General features: G+C 39.2%; 1 protein-coding gene across 4 annotated transcripts in view; it reads left to right on the forward strand.

The window, feature by feature from the left end:
* The window catches only part of LOC114033994 (polycomb group RING finger protein 3), a 123986-nt gene that overhangs the window by 13254 nt on the left and 87096 nt on the right, over positions 1-23636 (forward strand). For 3 of the 4 annotated variants that reach the window (XM_027849641.1, XM_027849638.1, XM_027849640.1), the window contains exons 2-3: positions 15264-15342; positions 21995-22085. The gene's annotated coding sequence lies outside the window, so the exon portion shown is untranslated. The remainder of the gene's footprint in view (positions 1-15263; positions 15343-21994; positions 22086-23636) is intronic. The other variant, XM_027849639.1, reaches the window with a different exon arrangement.

The raw sequence follows: 23636 nt of genomic DNA on the forward strand, positions 1-23636 counted from the left end.
CTTTGATCTTTGGGATGGTTCGCATGTGACTTCTGTTTTCCCCTTTTCAATCTTATTTCCTGCTATTTCCCCTTTATACTGGTTAATTTATAAACTTAATATACTGACTAGAAGGGAGGGGGATGGTCAAGGGGACTAGAACAAGATACAGTTTCAGCACACACATGTATCTGAAAAACCTGCAACTTGAAGTCCCTGAGTTCACCTCATTTGTTCCCTAAAATCTCACTATATTTTCCCTTGTTTTTCTCCTTTACTTCTGACTCAGAAAAAGATACAGCCTTCCTCCTCTATTGTCTTCTGCTTCCTCTTTGATCATACTCCATTAATTATCTTTGTCTCATTCTGCATCTCTTCTGTGTACTTCCGCCTTGACTTTCTAAACAATGGACTTTTTACCCTTTGCCCTGTTCCCTTTACTCTCTTTTGTAGCATTTGCTACTTGGTCACCTTTATTCTTTGTGATGTTCTTCGCTTCTTGGGCTTTCATGACACTATATTCTTTTCATTTTTCTCCTATGACTCTGCTCCCCTGTTGCCTGTGATAGAATCTCTTTGCTTCCCCGTCCCTGACAGGTTGTGGTGAGGCTGAGTATTACAGAGTCCTGTATAAATGTAAGCTATTATTCAATTCTTGACCCTGTTCTATTCTCTGTATTTTATCCTCCACTCAGTGTATTGGACAGGGATTCTTTTTGCCTTTCTTTGTCCTCCAGTACTTAGCACAGTGCTTGGCAAGTAATAAACATAAATGCTAGTTGACCAACTCCCATGACTTCTTGTCTCCCCTTTATGTGAATGTCTTCTAAAAAACACCTGGTTTTACATCTCATCCATGACTCTTAGGGTCATAGGATCATAAATGAAGAGCTGGAAGGGAAACCTTACAGGCTAGGATTTGGCTAGTAAACTTCAGGGGTGAGGTCCTCCTGACTCTAAGTGCAGTCCGTTATACCTGTGTGATCTAGAGCCTCACTTTACTCATCTCTAAAATTGAGGGTGTTGCACTAGTTAATGTCTGAGATCCCATCCAGCTCTTGCACTATGAGATTGTTATTTTCAGCCTGGACTGCTGCTGGACATTCCCACCTATCTGTGCTGTGTCTTTGAACCCAGAATGTCAGTGGTATTGCTGTCCTCCAGGTCTAACAACTTAAAAATCATCACAGTTTATTCAGTTGAATTTCTTTTCTTCTACGTCCTATAATTTAACAAATATTTTAAGTGCCCAGTTTGTATAGAATATTGAGTCATTGAACCTAGTAGATTCTTCTTGTGAAAATGTCTCTGGATCCTACCCTTTCTTAACATTTCCACTGCCACTGTCCTAGTTCAGCTTATTATTATCTCATAGTTTGCCTCTTAATTGGTCTCCCAACCTTTTTTCACTCCATTCAATCCTTTCTGCACATAGGATCTTGATCTTGTCACTTTCCTTTAGTTACTTTTCATCTTTTACTAAATAAAGCCTATACTTTTCATCCTGATATTCAAAGCCCTCTAAGACTAGTCCCAGACTGTCCTTCTCAGCCCTACCTGCTATTATTTGTACATATTCAGTGTTCTTGCTAAATTGATTCCTTGTTCTTTTCTGTCTTTTCTCCTTTGGTGATACCATTCCCTCTGCCTATATTGACTTGTCTCATATGCCCTTCTAGTATTGACTATTTCTATTTTTTATCATCTTTGCCTGTTTGTTGGGTGCGGTATGGAAACCTCAGGGTTGCATTAGTTGGCATTTCTCTTACTAGCGATTTAAAACAATCAGATGTTTCACATTTTGTTAATCCTATTTATCATCAATCTCATGAGCTTCCTTGAACTTCTCAGAAAAGAGATATCTGTCCATTACCACACTTAAATAAATCCTTTCTAGGACCTGGGAGGGTTTTCATTCCACTAGTATAACCTTCAAGAACAAAAAGTCAGCATCATAAGGTAGGACCTTAGTGGAAGATATGTGTGTATACATATACATATATACACCGATAGGATATATGTACATATATGATATATGCACACATTCCATAGTTATTAAACAATGTGAACTTGTTTATGTTTAGTGGTCTCCCTAAAAATATTATCTATAGCAAAACTCCAGTTAAAGCAATTACTAGTGTAGGATAGCTTAAAGCAGTTGTTGAGATAAAGTTGCAGTTAACTTTTGACATAATCCCAGAGAAAGAAGGTAAAGTGAGGATTTGTTCTTGTTTAGTTGTATCTGACTCATCGTGACCACTTTTAGGATTTTCTCAGCAAAGATACTGGAGTATTTTGCCATTTCCTTCTCCAGCTCATTTTACAGATGAGGAAACTGAGGCCAAACAAAGTTAAGTGGCTTGCCCAGGGTCACACAGCTAGTATGTCTGAGGCTGGATTTGAACTCAGGTCTTCCTGACTCCAGGCCCAGCACTGTATCCACCATGCCACCCAGCTGCCCAAAGTGAATTAGGGAAAACCAGCCTATCAACCTGCAGAATTAAAAGAAATGGGCATTATTTCAATTTTCCCCTTATATTCTTACCTGGATTATAGTGGAATTTGTCTTTGTCCAATCTCTTTCCTTTCTCTTCAATCCCTTTTGACTGTGGAAAATTATCTTGCTAATGTGCAGGTCTGACAATGTCACTTTTCTTCAGTGATACCTCACCACCACCACTTTAAAAAAAAAACAACAAAAAAAAACCCAGAATTGTAATTTCATAGGTGCAGGGAACTTTCCATAGGACTCTCTCTTACATATGCTAGGGGTTCATAACTTTTGTGTGTGTGTCCCAAACCCCTTTGGAAATCTGGTAAAGCTTAATGCTACTGATAATACGTTGCTTATATTCACGATTATTCATGATTGAAGGAAATGCTAAAATTTCTGTTAGAGATTAGTGAAAAATAAAGATGTAATTTGTTCTCCTGTCCAGGTTCATAGACTCCAGGAAATCTATCCATGGACCTCTGACCTATGCAGATCTACATTTGCTCTGTAATTGATAGTTGTAGACAGTTGTCTTCCTCTGTGTGGGCCAGCTGACATGCCCAAGTCATGTAGCCAGTTTGTTTCAGATCCAGGGACACTGGCCTCCTGTCTGTTCCTCTGGTAAGACACTCAATCTCTTGGCTCCAGGCATTTTCACCTGTCATCCGCTGTGCCAGGGATGCTCTACCTCCTTATCGCAGCCTCCAAATTTCCTTCAAGTCCCACCTAAAATCCTACCTTCTGCAGGAAGCCTTTCCACATCCCTCCTAATACTGGTGCTTTCCCACTATTGATTATTTCCTTTTTTAGCTTGTTGTGCATAGTTGTTTACATGTTATCTTCCCCATGAGTTCATTGAGAGCAGGAACTGTCTTTTGCCTTTCTTGTATCCAGAGCACTTTGAAGAGTACGGGGCACATAGTGAGGACTTAATAAATGCCCATCATCTCATTGACTTGAGGCATGTTGGATTCAGGGTCCTTGTTGGTTCTCTTGAGGGCCAGATCCATCCAGCAGCCTGTTTTGGTATGAGTGGCAAGCTAATAATGGTTTTTACATTTTTAATACAGTGAAACTTTTAAAATGTAAAAACCATTCTTAAGTTAGGCGGCAGCAGGACTTGGCCTGCTGGTCATAGTTTTCTGACCCTTGCATTACACTTAACTGCTTATTATGTTATATTTGCCTATAATATGATCAGGGTGGATTTGATTTAATGTTAATTGATTTATATCCAGATTTGATTCATAATTTAAATCACTAGTTAGTAAGCTTTGATTTAATAATTTTTATTACATTAAACAATAAAATAAAGTGAATTTCTGCTGTCAGATATAGCTTTAATAATATTTTTGTAATTTAGAACTAATTTTAGTTTTGATTTCTATTAATGAACCCATGGGAAAGATGCTGCTTTATACCTTTTGGGTAGAGCCACTGACCCTTAAAAAAAATAGAGAGCAAACTATGGAGGTAAAAAGCAGCTTAGGGGCAGCTAGGTGGCGCAATGGATAGATCATTGGCCCTGGAGTCAGGAGGACCTGAGTTCCAATGCGACCTCAGACACATAATGTTTCGTAGCTGTGTTACTCTTGGCAAGTCACTCAGCCCCAGTTGCCTAACCTGAAAAACAAAACAAAACAAAAACAATCAAACAAAAAAAAAAAGCAGCTTAAGTAGTTTTTTTTTTTTGAGAGATAGTCACATTTAAGGTTAAACTCACTTGCTTTAAAAAATAAGAACTCGGAACAGAAAACAATTTAATAAATGCAACAAATTAAAAAAATACACATAAGAGATTAAAGGGAACTAAGGTGAAAGAAGAAAGGGTACAGAAAGGATATTCAGGCAATCAGAGAAGGAAGGAAATAGAGAGGGACATTAAGGAGAGACATTTTCAGTAAATCCCATAACCCCTCATTTCTTTCTTAGGCCATCACCCCATGCTCTAGCTGCTCTCTCCTCCATTCCCCATCTTGGCCCCTGGATGAACCATTTCAGCTTTACAAAATGCTCTCTCTTCTCTTGAGTTCTTGCCACATTATTGTTTTATAGAACTTTTCCCTGCAGAGTCTTAACCTGGCATCACTCTCAACATCCACTGTGTCCACTCTGAATTTATGTTACTCAATTGGGCTCTTACTGCTACGAGGCAGTACTTTTATGTCTCCCTAATTAATTCACTCTTCCACTTATCACATAGGCTCTTTCGAAACTTTTCATCCCTTCTCAAACCCCCCATGGTTACCCCTCCTCTCATTCTCTCTGCTTACCTTTTATTTTACTGAAGAAAAGAAAAAAAAACCGAGGCCATTTAACTGAGAGTTCCCTTTTCTGCTCTCCTCCGCATTTCACATCACCCAAATGCATTCTGCTCCTGTCTCCTCCTTCACTTCTGTTTCACATAATGAGGTGGCCTTTTTGCCAAGACAAACCCTTTCATATTTGGTACCGTTTCATTTTGTCTTCTCCAGCAGTGTTCCCCTTTCTTGCTTATCTTTAATCTTTCCATGTACACTGGTTGCTTCCCCACTCCCTATAAACATGTTTATATCTCACCATTCATCAAAAAACCCTAACTTGATCCATCCATTCCCAATAACTGTCATCCTCTACTTCTCCCTTTTGTGACTAAACTCCTTAAGAAGGCTCTCTCCTTTCCTTTCTTCTCACTCTTCTTAACTCTTTGCAGTCTGACTTCCCACCTGCTGTCTCCAGCATTACTAACAATTTAATTGCTGAGTCTATGGCTTTTTCTCAATCCTTATCCTTCCTGACTTTTCTGAGGCCCTAGGCACAATTGATCAATCTCCCTGATACACTCTCCTTGGTACTCTCTAGGTTTTCATGACTCTACTCTCTCTTGGTTCACCTTCTACTTACCCAGTCAATCCTTCTCTGTTTCCTTTGCTGAATCTTCATCCAGGTCACACCTGCTCATCATAGATATTCCTCAGGGCTCTTTCTTTGGCCCTCTTCTTTCCTCCTCTGTTGTTTCACTTGATAATCCCATCCCAGATACTCATTTATCCTTTTTATGCAGATGATTCTGAGATCTGCTTTTTTAGGCCTGACTTTCAGTCTCACATCTCCAGCTGCCAGGACATCTCAGACTGAATGTCCTGTAGGGATCTTAAACTCAACATGTCCAAAAGTGAACCCATTTTTTTTCCCAGCCCTTTTCATGTATTACTGAGGTTATCACCATCCTGCCAGTCACTCAGACTCAAAACCTAGGTGTCATCCTTGATTCATGCTCTTACCTCTCATAGCCAATCTGTTTATCAAGGGCTATTGATTTTACCATCCTAACACCATAACCTCTTCTCTCATCATTGCCCACCTTTCTCTTCTGACACTGTTCTGGTACAGGCTCTTATCACCTCATACGTTGATTACTGCAATAACCTGCTGGTTGGGATGTCTGCCTCAAGTCTCTCTCTACTCCAAACCATCCTTTACTCAGCTGACAAGGTAATCTTCCTGAAGTACCAGTCTGATCATGTCACTCTTCTACTCAGTGAACTCCAGTATTCCCTATCACCACTGCCTGGATCACATTAAAATTCTCTGGTATTTAAAGCTTTTCATGACCCATCTCTCCTCCCTCCCCTTTTCAGTCTTCCAAGTGTACACCCACCCCTTTTTTGCATTCCGTTGACTTTTTCCCCCTTGCAGTTCTTTGAACAAGACACTCTTAGCATTTTCACAGACTCTGCCATGCCTGGAATGCTTCCCCTCCTCTAGACTTTGCTGGCTTTCTTCAAACCTCAGCTAAAATCCTACCTTCTTATGGAAAGCCCTTTTATATCCCCCTTAATTCTAGTACTTCCCCTCTATTGTTTATCTCCAATTTATCCTGTCTGTCTTATTTGTTTATAGTTGTTTTTATGTTGTCTCTTCCCTGCGCTTGAAATCAGGAAAACCTATCTTTATGAGTTGAAATAAGATCTCAGACACTTACTAGGTGAGTGATCCTGGGCAAGTTACTTAACCCTGCCCTATTTGCCTCAGTTTCCTCATCTTGAAAATGAGCTGGGGAAGGAAATGGCAAACTACTCCAGTATATCTTTTCCAAGAAAACCCCAAATGAGTTCACAAGAGTTGGACAAGACTGAACTTCCCATTATATTGAGAGTTTCTTGAGAACCGGGACTTTACTTTATCTTTGTATCCTCAGAGCTTAGCACAGGGCCTGGCTCTGTAGGTCTTAATAAATGTTTATTGACTATGAACAGTGGTCTCTAGTTGAATTTATTTAGTTCTTATGTCTATCCATGTAGATAGACTTCCAGGTATTCTATACCTTCTGAAGTTATTTTAAAAGGAATTTCTCTTTCTAGCTTTTCCTACTGGATTTTATTGATTTTTACACAGGGTAACCCAGAAGTCTTAGTTTTAAGCTATTAAATGTTAAGGGCTTCTTAAAGCTATTTAGCTATGACATTTTTAACTATTAAAGCATTAAAAAATTACGGTAAGACTGTGGGACACCCTGTGAAGAACATTATATAGAAATGCTGACAATTTGTGTGGATTTATTTTATATATCAAGTTTGCTGAGTTATTGTTTCAGTTAACTTTTAGTTGACTCTGTAGGTAGTTAAGTATACTATCATTATCTCCAAAAAATGATAATTTTCCTTTTTCTTTACCTAATGCTTATTCCTTCGATTTTTTTCCTATCTCAATGCTATAGATATTTCTAGTATTATGTTAAATGGAAGTTGTGACAGTGTTTTCACTTGTTTCCCTCCTGATTTTATTGGAAAGGATTCTAGTTTATTACATATTTTTTGGTCAGTTGTTTCAGTCATGTCCAACTCTTCATGACCCCATTTGGGGTTTTCTTGGCAGAGATACTGGAGCAGTTTGCCATTTCCTTCTCCAACTCATTTTGGAGATGAGGAAACTGAGGCAAACAGGGTTAAGTGACTTGCCCAGGGTCACCCAGCTAGTAAGTGTCAGAGGCCAGATTTGAACTCAGGAAGATGAGTTTTCCTGACTCTAGACCTGGTACTCTTATCCACTGTGCCACCTAGCTATCCCATTATTACATAATGTCCCTATTTTAAATAGTTTTAAATTGCACTAAGACTTTTGGGACACCCTATATAATGGTAGTTTTTGATTTTAGATTTGTGCTGTTTATCATTTAAAGGAGAGGACCATTTATTCCTATGTTTTCTAGTGCTTTTAACATAATTGGATGTTGTATTTTGTCAAAAGCTTTTTCTCTATCCATTGGTCATAGGATTTTTGTTCATTTTGTTATTAATATTACCAATCCTGCATTCCAGGTCGAAATCCAAACTAGTCATGTAAATGAGTAAGCACAGGCTATATCATGGACCTGATCCTCTTTAGTTGCCTGAGACATCTATAGATTTAAAATTATTAAATTTAATTGCCTATCCAATGGAGTTAGTCAACATTAAGTCTAAAAGATCACATTCAGCATCAGAAATGTTCAGCTTCAGTACTAAGGATGTTTCTGGAGATAACATTAAGTAGCAGTAACAGATATGATCAGTCCTATTGTTTCTCTGTAAATTTAGGCATACAAAAATAAAGCCCTTGAAAAAAATAAAGCCTTTATTTCTTTTTTTAAAAAAAAGAGGATCATTCTTTAAGTGGATTTGTTTTTAAAAATTACTGTTATTTTTATGAAGCATAATGTTAGTGGAAAGAGCATAGATAGGTTTCAGAAACATAAGACCTGACTGAGTTTATATCCTGGGCTCTGCTGCTTCCTGTGTGATTTGTGGCATGTCACAACCTCCCAGAGGCTCTATTTCCTCATTTTAAAAAGGGGTTGGACTCAACTCAAAGGCCTAAAGCGATAATCCTATTGTCATTCATAACAAATATAAATAATCAAGTAGAATTTGTATGAATCTCCAAATAAAACCTCAAAATCCAAATTATTTCTATCTTGATTTTTAAAAAATAATGTAATAATTTAAAACAAAATCAGTTAGCATTTATTAAGAGCCTACTATGTGCCATCACTGGTAAACTCACTATCTGTACCCAGTATAAATTTATAATTCATGTTTTCTTCCGCTGAAGTTTTATCCAGTTCCTGGTTATCCAGGATTCTGGAAGGACTTTTGCCTTATTGGACTATCTACCTGTCATGACAGGATCAGTCTATGTAAGTTGGGGCTCATCACCAAGTTGGTTGCAGAGTGACAAATTTTTTTTTACCACATCAGTGATTTTAAGGAATAGTTCCAGAGAGGTCCCTCATCCATTTCAGGCCTATAGCCTTGGGACATCCAGGGCAAAATGCTGAAATATACTATAAAGTAACTCAAGGCTCAGCTTCTAGATGTCTGAGGCAGCAAAGAACCTGTTCTGAAGAAGACACTAAACCTCAGTTATGCATAAGGCAAAGTGCTTTTGTAGGGGGCATTGCTTATAGATACTCAGGACTCTTAAGACATCCCTGTTCAGTCATCACAGGACCAGGTGGGTGGGTACCCTGTTATCTACTGTTCCCCTTTTTACCACATGCAAAACACTAAGGTCTGACACTCCTCATTCCTGTGCTTATCAAGTCAGTGTCTGCTAAGGCAAAAATCCTCTCCTTTTATCTGGCAAGAGGAGTCCACAGGTTAGGAGTGAAGGATGCTTCTACTGCTCTTCTTGGCACAGTGTTTAGGAACATAAGAACAGCAACACTGGAGGTGGTGATGAGGGATTCATTATTATTTGAGCAGAGTCAGGTTTTCCATACCCCAAGAAGATTGGGAAAGGATCAAGGATTTCAGTTAGTGCAATGGGAACAGGAGGTTATAAGATAATAAATCTGTGGAATATATAGAGATGAGAGGTGGATAGTGTTTTTCACAATAGGTTCTGAAGTGTCTTGGATCATTGTCTTGATCAGAGTAGCTGTCTTTTATAGTCAATCATCAGATCATCATTACAATATTGCTGTTACTATGTATGTACAATATTCTGGTTCTTCTCACAAAGTGATTTTCCTAAAGTGTAAGTCTGACCATGTCACCCCACTGCTCAATAAATTCCAGTGACTCCAAGATCAAATATAAAGGCCTTTGGCATTTAAAACATTTCTCAGTCTAGCTCCTTCATACATCCCCAGACTTCTTATACTTGAATCTCCCCTTCCACATACTCTTGGAATCTAGCCACACTGGCCATCTTGCTGGGCTTCATACATGTTTTTCCATCTCCTATCACCATGCCCTTGCACTGACTGTTGCTTATATCTGGAATGCTGCCCTTCCATCCTCTGATTCTTAGAATACTTGACTCCCTTAAGGTTAGGCCTGAAGAACAACCTCTTCCAGGAGACCTTTCCTGGTCCCTCTAGCCCAGGGATGGGAAATCTGCAGCCTCGAGGCCACATATGGCCCTTTAGGTCCTCAAGTGTGGCCTTTTCACTGAATTCAAACTTCACAGAACTTCACATGTGACCTCAAGGCCACAGGTTTTCCACCCTTGCTCTCGAGACTATTCTACTTGCTCTAAGATTACCTACTTTCATCTCCTTGTATGTTTTACCTTGTATATTTTGATTTAGATATGTTTTCTCCCCCATTAGAATGTAAGCTTCTTGAGCACTGGGCCTGTTTTTGCTTGTATCCCCAGCATTTAGCAGAATTTCTGGCACATATGTAATGCGCGTTGATTGATCCGATTGACAAAATTTAGTGCTGGAATTGACCCTAAAAGTCATCTAGTTTAACTCCCCCATTCTTTAAATTAAGGAACTGAGGCCCAAAGAGGTTAAATGATTTGTCCAATGTTTCCCAGGCAGTAGATGTCAGAGAAGTGGAATTTGAACCCAGGTCACAGGATTATAGCAGTGCTAGAAGAGGCCTGAGAGGTTGTTTAGTCCAATATCCTCATTTTACAGGTGAAAAATTGGGGTTTAAGGAGGTTAAGTGACTTGTCCATTGTTGGAATTGGGATTTAAATGGGAACTGGGAGGTTAAATGACCTGCCCTCAACTCACACAGCTACAGAGTGTCAGAGAAAGGATTCAATATCAGGTTTTCCTGATACCACTATCACAAAGAAATTACAGAATTTGAGAATTGGAAGAGAACTCAGCAGCCAAGCCATACACAAACAGAGTCTTATAGCCTCTGCTTAAAGACCTCCTAGGTGGGGTGACTTGCTGCTTCTCAGGGCAGGCTATTTTGTTTTTCAATACTTTGAATTGTTAAGAATTATTTCCTTATCAAGCTTAACTTTGCCACCTTGCAATTTCCACATATTGATCCTGGTGTGGCCCTCTGGGGTCAAACAAATTAAGTTACTCCCCTCTCCACATAACAGCCATTCAGAATATTTGGAGACAGCTATCATGTCCCTTGAATCTTTTTTTCTCCAGGTTAATTTAAACATGCCTAACTCCTTAACTGATTTAGATATGTTTTTTCCCCCATTAGAATGTAAGCTTCTTGAGCACTGGGCCTGTTTTTGCTTGTATCCCCAGCACTTAGCAGAATGCCTGGCACATATTAATTAATAAATGCATGTTGATTGATCTGATTAACAAAATTTAGTGCTGGAATTGACTCTAAAAGTCATCATTAAATTTTCCTGTCGTGTCAAGACGCTTCATCATTGTAGTTGTCTTCCTCTTGGCACTCTGGGTTAAACTGTGGTATCCAGAATTCAACACAGATATTCCAGATGAGGTCTCTGGAGAGCAGAATATGGTGAAGCTATCACCTTCCTATTCCTAAAGCTCTTAAGGCAGCCCAAGATTGTATTAGCTTTTTTGACTGCCTCATCATACTGCTGGCTCATTAATCTTAACAGATCTAAAAACCCCAGATCTTTTTTCATAACTGCTGTCTACTCATGCCTCCTCTACATTATACTTGTTTGTACCTAAATGCAAGACTTTACTTTCATCCCTACTGAATTTTATCTTATTAGATTCAACTGAATCCTCTAGACTTTCAAGATCCTTTTGGTTCCTGTCATCTATTGTATTACCTATCCCTCCAAAGTTTGTATCATGGGTGAATTTGAAGAGTATATTGTCTATGTCTTTATCCAAGTGACAACACACTGCCACTCAGGTCTTCTAACTCCAGTGTCAGTGATCTTTTCCCTGTACCACATTGCTTCTCAAGAACAGCAAGGATAGGATTAGCAGTCCGTCACCACTTGGCCTTGCACAGAAGTAAATAACAGCAGCCATAGAAATAGGCAAGATTGTCCAGGGGAAAATGGAGAGAAATAAGGAGAGGGCCAAGGAACAGTTTAAGTTTAGGGGACACATAGACTTGGGAGATGGGCGCTTTCCCCTCGTTATCCTCCTCAACTTCTCTGCAGTTTCCAGCTCTGTCAGTCATGCCCTACTCCTAGATGTTCTCTCTTCTCCTGGCTTCTTGGAAACTATTGACATCAGGTTAAAAGGGAATTGCCCCCAAAAAATTAAAGGATTTGGAATCATAGATCTTGGATTTAGATCCTTGCTTTCTTACTTTTTGTGTGACTTTAGGTAAATTACAGTCTCTGGGCCTGTTTCCTCATTTGTAAAATGAGAGTGTTAGAAGTGGTGTTAGATCCCTTCAGTTCTAAAATCTATGACCTGATAATACTTTTTCTGTCTTACTTCTCATTCTAAGACTTCTTTTTTTGTACCATGAATGTTCCCCAAATTTCAGTCTTGAGTTTTGTCTACTTTTGACGATTTCATTTGTTTTCATGCGTACAAATGTCAGCATCTATCTAGATGTCTCCCAGATCTATATATCTGGCTCTAGTTTCTCCTCAACATCAAGAGACTGATGAACATCCCCACTTAACTGTTTCACTGGCATTTCAAAAAGAGGGCCAAAGCACAACTATCCAACTTAGGACCTAAATCTCTTCTAAACTTTACCTATTTGAGAGCATCTCCATTTTGTAAGTCACTCAGATTCATAAACTTAGCATCATTCCGTATCCAAGCAGTTAACAAGTCTTGAGGGTATCTGTACATTTTTTTCATAATTAATCCCCACTCATTCAGGTACTACTCATCTCTTGCCTAGATTATTACATTATTCAGTACCTAACACATTTAATAAATGTTTATTGAGTTTACTTGAATGTCATTCCCTTATTCAAAAGCCTTCAGTGGCTTCCTATAGTCTTGGTGATAAAATATTATACACTCAGCCTGGCATTTAAAATCTGGCTTCAAAATCTGGCTCCAACCAACTTTTTCTAGCCTTATTTCAAATTACATCCCTTCATAGCCACTATATGGTGGCAAATGGAATTCCTAGCTATTCTCTTAATTCAACAAGTCTTTTCTTTCTGTATTCACACCTGCCAGACTTCATCTGTAGAATTTCTTCCTCATTCTGCTTGTATTGGAGCCCTCATCTCAGGTACACTCTGTGAACCTTCCCTTCCTTGATCCACTCTCAACCTCCCTCTGCTTGTTAAGGCTCTTCCCCTTTCAAATTAGGTTGTATTTATCTCTATATATGTTATATACTCCCATTTCATTTTAGAATGTAAGCTCCTTGAGAACAGAAAAGATTTCTTGGTTTTTTTCCAGTGCTTAACACAGTGCCTTGGACTTATTTATAAAATTGAACTAAGTGGAATAGTGATAGAGTTGATCAAGAAAGTATGAGGTAGAGGGAAGTGGTAAACAGAAAGTGAGGTTTGCACTCTAAATCCCATGAACCCTATAAATGGGAGGAGAATTAGGAAGAGGAAGTAGCAGTCAGTCAATAAGCATTTACTTAGCACCTTTGATCAAAGAAGAGCAAAAGTCGACCCTGCTCATGTGGAGCTCACAATCCAGTGAGGAAATCATCAGGCAAACAAATATGTACAAACAAGCTATATACAGGATAAATAGGAGATAATTAATGGAGAGAAGGCTTGATTTTTGTCCTTTGTCCTTGAAAAGGACCAAAATGGCATCACTGTGTTGGAGAGAAGGCACTAGAATTAAGAGAGATTGGGAAGGGCTTCCTTGTAGAAGGTAGGATTTTAGTTGGAACTTGAAGGAAGCAGGGAGAGCATTGCAGCCATGAAGGACAGCTAGAGAAAATGCCCAGGAGTCATGAGATGGAGTGCTTGTTTGTGGAACAGAAAGGAGTCCAGTGTCACTGAATTGAAGAGTATGTTGGAGGCACAAGGTGTAAGAAGACTGGAAAGGTTGGGGTGGGGGGGGGGGGGGGGGTTGTAATAGGCCTCGAATGCCAAACAGAGTATTTTGTATTTGATCCTGGAGGCAATAGGAAGTCATTGGAGTTTACTGATTAGGGGGTGATATGATCAGATCTATGTTTTAGGAAAATCACTGTGATGGTCAAATGGAAGATGACCTGGAGTGGGGAGAGACTTGAGTCAGGCAGACTTATCAGCAGGCCACAGCAATAGTCCAGGATGAGAGCTTGACCAGGGTGGTGGCAGTGTCAGAAGAGAGAAGAGGGGGACACAAGTAAGACTTTTGCCTACAAATACTGTTAGCTTGGATCATGGGAATTAAGGGAGCAGGAAATTTGGGTGTGAGCTTGTAGGGATACCTTTATTATGTGGGAATCTTTACTGCCAGGCGGCATAGTGTTGTAGATAAACGTGCTGGGCTGGGAAGTCTGGACGGCCTAGGTTTCAATAAAAAGTGGGACATATTTATTGTTGGTGGAATTGTGAACTGATCCAACCATTTTGGAGAGCAATCTGGAATTATGGCCAAAGAGTTATTAAACTACCTATGCCCTTTGACTCAGCAATACCTATACTTGTTCTGTTTTGGAAAATAACTAGAGAAAAAGGAAAAGAACCTGCAAGTTCTCAAATTTTTATAGCATTTCTCTTTGTGGTGGCAAAGAATTAAAAATTGCAGGGATGCCAGTCAGTTGGGGAATGGCTGAAAAAGGTATGGTTTGTGATTGTGATGGAACACTACTGTGCTATAAGAAATGGTGAGCTCAGTGATTTTAGAAAAATATGGAAAGACTTGCACAAAATAACGAAGAGCAAAATGAGCAGAATCAAGAGAACATTGTATACAATAACAGCAATATTATTGTAAGAACGGCTTTGAGCAAATAAGTTATTTTGACTATTATAAATACCCAAATTAACTATTAAGGACATATGAAGAAAGATACTATCTGCACCCAGAGAAAGAATTGATAAATAGAAGTATATATAGAAGAATTTTGTGCGCACACACACACACACACACAAACACACACAAACACAAACACACACACACATCTGTTTGTGTTTAGTGGTAGCCATCTTTATCCCCTACCCCCACCCCCACACGCTTAAAACAAGAAATCACAGTCTGTTTCTTTTTCTCTTCCTTGTTTTGAAGGCTTTGGGAGCTCTCCTTCATCTTTCCAGGGAGAGGAAGAGAAGACCTCCTCCATCTCTTGGCTCTGGGCACTTTCTCTGTGCCTGGAATGCTCTCCCTCTGTTCGAACTGCTGATTCCCTGGCTTCCTTTAAGTCCCAACTAAAATCCTGTCTTGTACGGGAAGTCTTTCCCAGTCTCTCCTAATTTTAGTCCCTTCCCTCTCTTATGTACTTCCTGTTTGTCTTGTCTGTAGCTTGTTTGTACATATTTGTTTGCTTATTTTCTCCCCCATTAGATTGTGATCAACTTGAAGGCAAAGATCTTTTCTTTTTTTGTATTCCTGAAGCTTAGCATGGTGTCCCACATATAGTAGGCACTTAATAAATGTTAATTTGACTGATTGACTGCCTAGAAGAGCCTGAGACTGGATATCAAATCCATGGCTATCTCTTCTACTTCATGTTTCTTTTTCTGATCCCAGGTAACTGATCAGCAATCTTCCAGTCTTGGTGGCTACTTCATGAACTGAACTGATCTGGAGGTTTGGGTACTGCCCAATGGTAGGTGATTACTGCAGCTCTGAAGGGTGTACCCTTCCTGGAGGGGAAGATGATGACATGCCTGGCTAGCCAGACAATATGGTCCTTAAGTGAGTTTCTGGCTGGCCAGTTCAGATTTAGGTGAAAGTGACATCTGTTCGACATTTTCCGAAATCCCCTTCACCTTCCAGGAGAATATCATAGAGCTTTCTATGAGTCCTTTGAGTGTTTTCTATATCTATTTGTAGGCTACTGGGAGTCCCTTTTTATAGATTACTGTTTTTATTTAAGTGTTCGTCAGTGTGCACAGGAGTGTTTTGTGTTTTAAGCCTTTTTTGTGTGTGTTGGAATAGTTATTCTGTATCTCCTATCTATTTGTATACTGAGTAATTTTTCAAGATTGGACCTTGTTGATCCTTTTGGGTAGATGATAGACTAGTGAGCCCTATTCAAGATTTGTTTAAGGCATTCTTCTTGGGACTCCAGGGTGGAGACATTATAAGCCAGAAAATGTGAGAAAAATCTAATCCTCTCCTTTTGGGGTCAGACTTTCGTATAGCTGAACCTGGTTCATGTGATTCCTGAGATGACACCCTTAGTGGGAAAAGGATTCTACTCTGGGGTGTGGGTGATACATGTACAAATAAGTAACTTCAGAGTAATTTGCCAGGAAAAAGAACACTAACTCCTGAGTGATGGGACTGAGGAAGGATTGAGAAAGGCTTCCCTGGAGGAGGTACCACCTGAATTGAACCTTGAAGAGATTAGGGTTGCACCCTTTCACGGGTCTTCCAACAATGTATCAATATACCTATTTTCCCACAGCCCTTCCAACATTTATTATTTTCCTTTTTTGGGTCATCTTCGCCACTCTGGTGGGATGTGAGGTAGAACCTCAGAACTGCTTTCATTGATACTTCTCTAATTAGTAGTGAGTTGGAACTTCTTTTAAAAATATGGCTATAGATGGACTGAGTTTCTACACATTAAAAACTTCCTGGCAGCTAGGTGGCTCAGAGGATAGGGCACTGGCCCTAGAGTCAGGAGGACCTGAATGGGAGGAAGAACCTTCCAGGCAGTAAGGAATGTGGTAACATACAATGCTGCAAGAAAGAATAATGTGAAAGTGGCTAGGAAAGCTTGGTTGGAACCAGACTGTAAAAGGCTTTCAATGTCAAACAGAAGAGTGTGTTTTTCCTGCAGAGCCAATAGGAAGCCACTGAAGCTTCTTGAGTAGGGGAATGACATGTTTCTTTTAACATTTTATTTCATTTAATTTTTTTATTTTATTATATTTTTTTTGGAGGGATGAAAGGGAACCTGTGATTTCATTGGTATATAGGGAATTTCCAGTGTAGAAATTCTCTCTAGTGCACAGAGAGGATGCTTGTCCATTGTTACAGAACTCACGTTTCATAGAATTTGAACCTCGATCTTCCTGACTGCAAATACCGGTGCTCCACAGGATCTTATTGATAAGGGTATTAGCTCCAGAAATACAGATGACAACCTATCCATACCTTCTTATCCTGTGTGATTCCTAACCATGTCTTCTCATAAATTCACCAGAGTCCACCCAGTTTGCTAGAAGCCTTTCTCATATTCTCCTGACATATATAGGAACAGGAGTACTTAGCAGAGATATGGAAAGGCACATAGTAGAGTGAACCTGAAGCTAAAGAAAGATATAATCAATGGACAATCTGTTTCCAGTGCTCTATTGATATTAAAGAAATAGGAAGAAAAAGACCCCAAGTATTTGCAGTACTTTCAGTGGATCCCCTGTGGCATATTTGTGGAAGAACATGGAAAAGGATCCCACGCGATAAGCAGCAGAGATCAGTAAATCAGCAAACATTTATCAAAAGCTTACTGTGTGAGAAGCACCATGCAAAAACATGAACCCTGTCCCCAAGGATTCTAGTGGGAAAGAACATGCAAACAACTATGCATATTTGATATATACAGTGTAAATTGGGAGGTAATCTCAGAGGGTGAGCACTAGCAGTGGAGGAAACTGGGAAGGCCCCTTTTCAGAAGGTAGGATTTGAGTCAAGTATGGAAGGGAGCCAAGGAAAGGAGGGAGGGAGGGAGGAAACATTCCAGGCATGAGTCCAGAGATGGAGTGTCCTCTTCAAGGAACAAAAAGAAGGCAAAGATATGTGAGGAAGTGATTCAAATGTATAAGAAAAAGCACTATTTCCCACTTAATAAATAGCCTAAGGATATGATGAGGAAGTTTTTTTTTGGTTTGTTTTTTTTAAGGTAATTGGGGTTAAGTGACTTGCCCAGGGTCATATAGCTAGTAAGTGTGTCAAGTGTTTGGTCTGAGGCCGGATTTGAACTCAGGTCCTCCTGACTTCAGCGCTGGTGCTCTATCTGCTCGACACCTAGCTACCCCCTTTTTATTTGTTTGTTTTTTTTAGTGAGGCAATTGGGGTTAAGTGACTTGCCCAGAGTCACACAGCTAGAAAGTATTATGTGTCTGAGGCCAGATTTGAATTCAGGTCCTCCTGACTCTAGGGCCAGTGCCCTATCCTCTGAGCCACCTAGCTGCCAGGAAGTTTTTAATGTGTAGAAACCCAGCCCATCTATAGCCATATTTTTAAAAGAAGTTCCAACTCACTACTAATTAGAGAAGTATCAATGAAAGCAGTTCTGAGATTCTACCTCACATCCCACCAGAGTGGCGAAGATGACCCAAAAAAGGAAAATAATAAATGTTGGAAGGGCTGTGGGAAAATAGGTATATTGATACATTGTTGGAAGACCCGTGAAAGGGTGCAACCATTCTGGGAAGCAATTTGGAATTATACACAAAATGTTATTAAACAGTGCAGGCACTACCTGGTAGGGTAGCTCTACCACTGGTAGTCCTATATTCAAAAGAGATCATGTAGAAAAATGTCCTATTGTATAATTGTATAAAAATAATTTTTGCAGCTCTTTATGTGATAGCAAAAACTGGAAACTAAAGGGATATCCATCATTTGAGGAATGGCTGAATAAGTGGTATTTGATTGTGTTGGAATACTCTTGCATTGTAACAATTGCGGAAATAGATGATTTCAGAGACATGGAAAGATGTATGAAGTGATGAATTAAGTGAAGTGAGCAGAACCAGGAGAACAACTTCTACTAGTACTGCTAATAATAATAGCTACATTTTACATAGCGCCTATTACCTCCTAGGCACTGTGTTTAAGTACTTTGCAAATATTGTCTCATTTGATACTATAACATCAACCTTATAAAAATAATTCTGAAGACTCTTAAGAACTGAAGAATGACAAGAGGAACTAGGAGAACAGTTTATATGATAACAGTGCTGTAAAGACGACTTTGAAAGCTGTTAAGATCTCTGATCTATATAGAGGGACCATTCTTGATTCCAGAGGATCAGTGACGAAAGATACTATCCACCTCCTGACAAAGAGACGAAATGTCTAGGGTGCAGAATCACACACACACACACACTCACACAGAGTCAGTGGGGGAACTTGTTTTGCTCAACTATGCATATTTGTTAGAAGAAATTTGTTTTTTCTTCCCTCTTTTTTTAATGGTACATGTAGGTAGGAGTAAAAATGGATTTCTGTTAAATAAAAATAGAGAGATAGAGGTGCTATAGATGTGGAATATATTATGTACATTCAGATGAAGCCACTATATTGTTAATTTTACTTAATTGCTTTGCTTTGTTACAAAAAGACCTTACAGAGTAGGGGTAATCTATAAATGTTTCTAATGTAAAAACAAAACACATTAATAAAACTTTTTTTAAAAATGGAAAAAAAATGTAAGATACATGATATCCAAAAATAATTAACCTGCAAAACATGTCAAGAAGAGATAGCATGCTTTTTCAGATTTGCAGGGATCATAAAATGAAGAAGAATTGGGAATATGTTTAATGACAGTGTCATGGACCAAAAACATCTCAATGGGCTAGAACACTGGGCCAAATATAATAAAGTAAAATTTTATTCCATCTTCTGTTGAAGTCTTTTTAAGTTGGAATGAAAATGAAAGTATCAGTAAAATAAAGTCAGACTCTTAAGTAACTAAAAAAACCATGTTATCTTTAGAACAGATAATTACAGCAGTGCCCCTTAGGAGAGAGAGGTGGAAGAATATGAGAATATAATATGAGGTACAGTTTTCAGTACTTTTGCTTAGTAAATAAAGCCTTAAACTTAGGTATCAGAAAATTAACTTTCTAACTATAGGATGGGAAAAGTGGCTAGACAGCTGATGAGGAAAAGAAGTGGGCATTTTAATGGACCCCAAATTAAGTGAGTCGACATTGTGATATACCATCAGCTGACCAATGACTATTGATGAGCAGATAAGCCCAAGAGCTCTGGGAACCACAATTCCCTCCAAACCACTGGCCTTGCCTCTGGTTTCAACCTTTTAGCCACCATTGAGGAGAGCATCCTTTGTGGGAAGGAGCCCAATATCCTCACTAATACCAACTACTCACAAACTGCTACTAATAGGCAGGTAAACCCAAGGGCTTTGGCAACAGCAGCACCACCCAGACCACCAGCACTGCTTAAGGCTTAGCCTCTGTAGCTATTGTCCAAGGAAGCCATAGTCCTTTAGAGATGTGACTTCACAACTCCTCTGCAGGTACTATGGTTCCTGTCTACTAAGCACCCACAGGTACTAAAGACCCAGAAAATAAAAGTTCTTGACACCAATGTTGCTGTCACTGTCAAATGGTTCAGCATCAGAAGTGGTAATGGCATTAAAGAAGATCCATTACCATCTGCTTTACTGCAGCCCCAGAACCGTGGGGTACATTCCATCTGATTTTAAACTGAAATCTCCTACATGTGTTGTCTTGCTATATTAGAATGTGAGCTCCTTGAATACAGGGATTGTTATGTTTTTCTTTTTGTGTCCAGCACTTAACACAATTCTTTGCACAGAGTAAGCATTTAATAAACACTTTATTTTTTTGGTACAGTGCCTTGCACATAGCCACCAAGTGTTTGTTGAATTGAATTGGCTCCCTGTTGGTATTCCTTCTAGTGTCAGAGATTCAAACTTGGCAATTCTGAGAGTGACCTAAGTGAGAGAGAAATTAGAGATGTGAGCAGATGCTTCTGTGATACCATAGTGGCTCTATCATAGTCTAGGCCAGGGGCGTCAAACTCAAATAGAAAATCACAATTTAGCAAATAAACACAATTTTACAATAAAACAAAATTAACAAGCACCACGACATTAACGTCTGTGTTGTATTTTTTTACTTATTTTGCTAAACATTTCCCAATTACATTTTAATCTGATTAGGCAATCCTCTGGCCTTGAGTTTGACCTCTCTGGCCTAGGCTATAAGCATTTTTCCTCTGCTTGACTTTCATGAATACATAGTAAGGCCAAACTCACTTGAGTAATTATGAGTATCATTTAGGAGTCCCTCCCTGTGTTCTGAGACTAGATGGAAAAAGCATGATGTCATCTACAAGCAGGGCAACAGCAGTCTATGGGGACCTTCTCTTCATTTGGCTGTATGGGCCACCCTCTATGGCAAATACTTCTGGCAGTGTACATCTCCCAATTTTAGGTCTCAAGATTACATCTTTGGAAGAATTTTGTATGATTTTGACAAATGCACCAAAGACATATTGAGAGCCTTTAAAAGGTGCACTACCAAATCAGATACTTCAAAAAAAAATAACCACCAATAAGCACAATGGAATCTTGTATTCTTGATGGCTTTTTGTCACTGTGTAGCTGTAAATATATGGACTCCTGTATAATATTGTTTGTAAAAATCTTCCTGTTCCTTCATTGAGACCTTTAAATCCTTTATCAAGGGTGTCTTCAATTTGTGTATAGATTACTCATAAAGATTTTGTAGAGATGGGAAAGTAGACATGAGTTGCTAGTTATTGATAGTTTTTCATTTGCTTTTTGTGTAATAAACTCTATGATTTTTTTCCCCAACCATTGGATTTTTTCCATTACTTCAAATATATTAAGACTCTCTCCCTCGATGCCCTCAAATTTATTTCCCTTCCAGCATGGACCTCATCTATGTATATTTGGTCTAGTATAAGACTTTGTTCTTCTGAGCTTTGTTTCTTAAGGGACATTTCTACTACTTTATAGAACACAAACTCCCAGTCTTCAGATTTGAGATCTATAATGTGGAAAAGGAACTAGACTCTTTCTGCTTGTCCCCAATGGGCAGAACTAGGAGTAATGGAATTAGGCTTAAGGTAAAGAAGGTGTTATCCCAAAGTGAAGTGGGTGGGCTACCTTGATTGGTAATTCATTCATTCTCCCTCACAATGGGCCATTATACAAATGGGTGATCATTTGTTGTACATATGTGGTAGAGAGGGTATAGTTCTTGAGGTGCACATTGGGCTAGATGAACTCTGATAACCCTTCTAATTTTGAGATTCTCTGCCTTGAAGTGAGTACAGTACAGTAGATTGGTGGTGTCATTAAGCATAAATGTTTGTCGACTGATTTATAGACATGTGAAATCAAGTATATATGACAACTGCTATCTTGGTTATTCTAACCTGGAAAATTATTCATAACTTGAAACCATATATACAAGGATTTGAGAACATATTTTTGTAGTTTGTGATATGCTATCATATATATGTTATGCTGTCATTTATAATCTTAAATTAATCTCTTTCAGCTTGTGAAGCTGCACAAGATATCATAAGGCTGAGCGAAGTGGTACACTGTCATCAGTATTTTTACAAGTAAAATGAAGATTAGTTTTTAAAGTAAGTTTATTTTCCTTTTTAAAAACATAAAACTTCTGCAAAATAGAAATATGTGATGTAGCATGTACTTGGCAAAGAACCTAGAATCTAGTTCAGCACATTGGTAGTAATGGAAATATTGCCACCAACTCTGCATCTTTCTCTAAATTGTGCTCCAGTCAGAAGGAGGTAAATGCTAATTAGGCAACATGCATTTATTGAGCATTTCCTGTCTGACAGGCCTTCATGCACTGGGGGAACAAAGGCACAAGTGAGACAGCCTTTTCTTTCAAGAACTTTAATTTGAATGAGGGAGACAACATGTACACATATCAGTGTAGAGGAAGTACTGACACAATGAGTACAAGGTAGTTGAGGGTGGGGAGGGAATGAAGACCAGGAAAAAAGAAAGTGGTGCGTTGGCCGAGTCTTGAAGGGAAACCAGGAATTCCGAGAGGTAGAAGGGAAGTGGGAATGTATTCTAGACATGGGGTACAGTCAGAGCAAAAGCATGGAGATGGGAAAGGTCATGTGTGTAGTTTAGTGAGTAGACATGTGTGACTGGATTGAAGAGTTTGGAGAAGAGAATCAAGTATGAAAAGATAGGGGGCCAGGCTGTGAAGGGATTTAAAGTGGTAAACAGGAGTTTCTGTTTGGTCCACGAGACAATATGGAGTTTGTTGTACAGGGAATCTTAAGAAAATCCTTTTGGTGGCTGCATGGAGGATGAATTGGAGTGGGGAGAGGCTTGAGGCAGGAAGACTACTTCAGGCAAGAGATAATGAGGGCCTAAACTGGGTTGGTGGCTATGTGAGTGGGGGTAAGTGTATGAATTAAAGAGATGTCCTAGAGATGGAAAGAACAAGATTCACCACCTGATTGGATATATAGAGTCAGTGGGAATGAAGAGGGAGGATGAAAGCGAGGTTGGAAACTTGGTTGGAAGGGTGGTTGCGTTTTGGGCAATTATAGGGAAGTTTGGAAGCTGGGTGGGTTTAAGAAGAGAAGAGAGTTCTGTTTTGAACATGTTGATCTTGAGGTGACGGTGGAACATCCAGTTTGAGTTTTGTAATAGTGGTTAGTTGTGTAGGCCTTGAGCTCAGAAGAGAAGGAAGGACTAGATACATAGATCTAGGAATCATCGGCAAAAAGATGGTAATTCAATCCAAGAGCACTTGAGATCCCTAGAGAGTGTAAAGAGAAAGAGAATGGGGCCTAGGACCGAACCTGGGAATACAACCACAGTTAATGTGCATAATGTGGATGATGAATCAGTAAAGGAAGCTGAGAAGGAATGGTTAGACAGATAGGAGAACCAGGAGAGAACAGAGGATAGAGCTGAACTGGTTCACTAAGTAGTCAAGATTGGGAAGGGAAGAAACTCACCATGGAAAGGGTGATCACCTGGAAAAATAAAGGCAAATGAGAGATAGCAGATTCACTGAGGACAAAGAATAAATTTGGGAATAGAGAGGCTCAAGAAGAAATGGAATGGTGGGAGATCGTAATGACACAAAGAACTTTCAGATTTCTTGATCAGTGAAGTGGAACACCTGTGGATCATGGCAAGGT

This window comes from Vombatus ursinus, unplaced genomic scaffold, assembly GCF_900497805.2.
Source record: "Vombatus ursinus unplaced genomic scaffold, bare-nosed wombat genome assembly UNPS02007822.1, whole genome shotgun sequence".
In the NCBI taxonomy this organism is placed as follows: Eukaryota; Metazoa; Chordata; class Mammalia; order Diprotodontia; family Vombatidae; genus Vombatus; species Vombatus ursinus.